A 4,617-nucleotide genomic window follows, 5' to 3' on the forward strand; every position below is an offset into this window, starting at 1 on the left:
ACAGCAAGACAATTCTATGCCATCATATAGTATGCACTAAATAAATTAGTGTGCATAATCATTCTATTTTTAGAGATCTTGTAAAACTGTATTAACAGATAAAATGTGTACATATTTCCAGGAATCCACATGATATTTTCATATAAATATGCAGTGGGCACTGATCAAATCAGCAGAATTAATAATTCCAAATCCTTTTTATCACTGAATGTTTGATGTTGAACCACTGTATTAGGAAAATGCACATATTTGAGTAACTAAAATGACTGAATAGGGCTGGAAAAATAGCTCAGTGGACTGAGAACCCACTTAGGCAAGTGCAGGGCCTGGGGTTTGATCTCCAGCAACACATGCCACACTGACCTAACCCCTGGTGTGCTAAGCTGGCCTCCAGGCATGGTGGCACACAACTGTAATCTCAGCGCTGCAGCTGCTGAAAACAGAAGGATTGCTAAGAGTCCAAGCTGTATAATGAGAACCTTAAAAAATACATAAAAAATAATAACTAATAAAATATGGGCTGGGGAGATAGCTAAGTAGAATCAGTGATTGCCTGGCAAGCCCAGGGTCATGAATACAATAATTGGTATTGCAAAATAAATAAATAAATAAATACATTAGTTAATTAATTAATAAAATGACAAAATATATTGCATTATATTGAAAACATTTTTTTCTAAATTAATTTTAATGAGAAACAAACAGCAATAAAATAGGTTCAAAACCAATTACTAGCACAATTTCAATAATTAATACATTTCATATTTTTGTCCCAGTGGTTATTCATTATACAAGATACAGACATGATATCCTGTCCACAAACACTATTATAACAAATATCTCTATTCATTGAATTAAGAGAATTCAGCTCCATATCTATCCTATTTTGAATAAACAAATACAAAATTGTCATTTATTTGTATCCTCAATTTGTATTAGTTTTGTCAGAGAGGGGTATTACAATGTGATTTAAATATTGTAGGTGCATGAACTCAGCAAAATATTCCAATATAGTCCAGCAGTCCACAACAGTAGTGGGTTATCTGTAGTATAGGCAATGTCAGAAGTTGTTGACTTGAGCATTTTACAGCTCAGCATATTAATATGGATTTACTTTTTATGCTTTGCTTTTATAATTTTCCACTGAATCATTAAGACCAATATAAAGTAAAGCCGATATAATAAGAAATGTAACTTTTGTATGACATAAAGTCAGTTGAAACCCCTCAGGATTTATCCAGGATCCCTGTACCATAGTTTGTAGATCCTTGTCAGTGTCAGCCATGTAAATGTATCATGACAAATGCTTGACCAATTTGCTGTCTGTGAAAGCCTGTGAGAATATTTTCTCCCCATGTGACTCTCCTTAGGCACAGCCTACATCATCAGTCACTTTCCTCTATGACCCCATATTCTTGATCAGGAAATTTGGGAAACAACTGAGTTCCATGATGCTACAGTACAGGTTCACCTAAGCCCTGTTTCTTCACTAATTTGAAAGGCAAGGGTCAAAATGTTGGCTGTCCTTACAGCCCTTCTTTTTCTCTAATTTTTGATCTTCAAACTTAGGTTGTTAACCGTGTAGAAGAGAAGCTTACTAGTATTACCCTACAACATAGGCAGTTGAACTTAACCTCACTGTCTGAATATCAAAAATTTTAGTCATAATACTGAACAGGTATTTTCTGTCAAGTATTGATATGCTAAACAGATGTACTTGACCTGTCTTATTGGGATAAAGGGACATTAAGGTCTCCTGTTAAAATTGTGGTATTGTATATTAGATTTTTCATGTCCATTAAGATTTGTCTTATATAGTTGGGTGCTCCCGTGTTTGGTGCGTAAATATTTACGAGTGTTACCTTTTCCTCTTGAATTTTTCCCCTAACAAGTACATGGTGGACTTCTTTATTTTGTTTGATTGTTCTTGGTTTGAAGTTGAGACTGTCTGAGAATAGAATTGCAGTTGTGGCATGTAGTATTGTTTTCCATCTTTTGACTTTCAGCCTATGAATTTCTTTATGAGTTAAATGTGTTTCTTGTGCACAGCATATTGTTGAATTATGTTTCCTAATCCACTGTGCCAGTCTATTTATTTTAACTGCTGGATTGAGTCCATTTACATTGATGGTTATAATTGTGACGTATTGAGTTACAATCGACATGTTATTTACCTGCTATTGTTTACTCCTTTTTCTCCTGTGTTTAATTGTTTGTCATATTTAGTGTGTTCTTTCTGTTTTCGTTCATGGAGGTCTGAACATTTTCGTCCCTCTCTAGAACATCTTTTCGTAGTCTGTATCGTTCCTCTATACCTTTCTGCAGTAGTCTCTTTACTTCAGATGCCATTGATTCAGACATTTCAGCTGTGACTTACAATTGTTCTGTGCTAGTGTCCTCTGCAGTTGTTCTGGGTGACTTTGTGGCCTGAGATTGCATTTTGCTCCATCTCTTTTTCGTTTTGTATAGCACTGTCCTCTGACCTTAGTTGTAGTGCTTTGGTGCAGTTATAACCTCATCACCTACTGAAATTCAAGTACAGATCTACTACACTTGAGTTCATTCAGTTGTACCTGGCTTGGGTCTGGCTGCTGTGCTCAGCTCTTTCCTGTTGCAGCCCTAGGAAATGATCCTGTTTTTCCCCTCTTGAGAGATGTTCTGCTCCTAGTTTAGTTGGGTGGTTCTGGCTCCTCGTCTCTCTGCAGGGACTTCAGCTGCAGTGTTTCACCTCTGGCCTGTATGCAAGGCCTGGATTGCATCTGGAGCGATCCAGGGGGCACAGGGGAGCGTGGAAGCTCTCATATACACTTGCAGGGCCTGGGCTTGGGCTGGGTCTGGAGGAGTCCAGAGGGCGCAGCAGAAGTTCTTACTCACACAGTGGGCTTGGCCTGGTTCCAGAGAAATGGCGGGGTCCCAAGATCATGGTGCAAAGTCTCACTCATTCAGCGAGCCTGTGCTTAGTCTGCAGAGGTCCAGCGGGCACAGGGGAGATCCGAATCTGTCCCACACAATCACCAGGACTGGGCTTGGGCTGAGTCTGTAAATTGCAATTGTTGTGATCAGTACAGTAGTCCCTCACTAATCTGCACTCACTGTATCACAGTTTTTCAAAAAATACTAATCTAAATTATTTATCATCAATTTTTTGCTACATGGTGGGATTTTGCAGTACCATATAGTATAGGTATTTCGTTAAAAATTAAGATTTACAAGTTCAGAAAATGATTGAGTATATTAAAGGTGTTTCAAAAAGTGTGGGAAATGTTTAAAGGAGTGTGGGTAGGGTTTAAAAAGCAGTCACTGATTTTCATTTATCATGGTATTCTATAAGTGAGGGACCACTGCAATGCTAATTATACTAGTGTAAATAGGATAACATTTCTTCTTAACCACATGTTCTCACTTGGGTAACAGTATCATGGTGAGTGCTTTGGTAAATACATTACAAAAGCCCTAAAATGAAGGCCAGAGGACAATGCCTAAACAGGAAACAATTTCCACTCTCAGTCAATACAGAAGGCAAAGCCTGGGGTCACACACAAAGCAGAAAGTTTTGACATAGCAAATATACATAAAAAACCAGACTATTTGCAGAGAGGTTCTCATTGCAATGATACAGCTACCTACAATCAAATTTCCAAAACTTTATCACAGAACTCAAAATAAAGACTTCTCTCTGAATTTGAAAATGACAAAGAGGAGTAAAATGTAGAATCAGGCCCACAGGCCACCCAGAACAAACCGAGGAGATACCAATGTAAAATAAATTGGATGTCACATACCTGAAATCTCCAAAATAACAGCAAATAAAGTGAAGAAACAACTGTAAAAGGGTATAAAGGAAATCAGATCAGAAATACTCTGCCAGATTTATAAAAAAAAGAAGAAATGTTAACTATAATGAAAGAATTACTCATCAAGGGCCAGAGTTCAATCCCCAGTTCTACCAAAAAGAAAAAAAAAGGAAAAATTACTTAGAAGAAGGCACTGACAAAAAAATAGAGGACAATAGAACAAAATGATATAACATTGAATGAGAAATGTAGGAAAGAAATAGAATACATGAAGCAGAATCAAAGAGCTATACAGGAAATTACAACTTCATTAAAAGTTGGCAAAACCATTTGAATTAAAGTGAAGATAGACTTTCACACCTTGAAAACATCATTAGAGCCAATGAACAGGAAAGAAAAAAATATCTTTAAAACAACAAAGTTTCAGAAAATGCAAGATGAATAGTATAAAACTAAGAGACATCAATGAGAAAGAAAGAGCCAACACAAACACCATAAAAGGAATACGGGCAGAAGTAAGAACAAAAACTTCTTAAGTATGGATAAACTATCTGACACTCAGTAGCTGAGGCATATAGAACTCCAAATAATATCAACTCAGTTAAAAATCTATGTCCAAACATATAATACCCAAGATTGGAGAATTTCAACACAAAAACATACTAAAAGCTGAATGACAAAATAAACAAATCATATTTAAAAGAAAATTCATCAGAATGACAGAAGACTCCTCATCACAAACCATGAAGTCTAAAAAGAACATAGAATAAAGTATTTTAAGTCCTACAAGGAAACAAATTCCAAACAAGACTAATATACTCTG

The sequence above is a fragment of the Octodon degus genome, unplaced genomic scaffold (assembly GCF_000260255.1).
Source record: "Octodon degus isolate 3935 unplaced genomic scaffold, OctDeg1.0 scaffold00354, whole genome shotgun sequence".
Lineage (NCBI taxonomy): Eukaryota > Metazoa > Chordata > Mammalia > Rodentia > Octodontidae > Octodon > Octodon degus.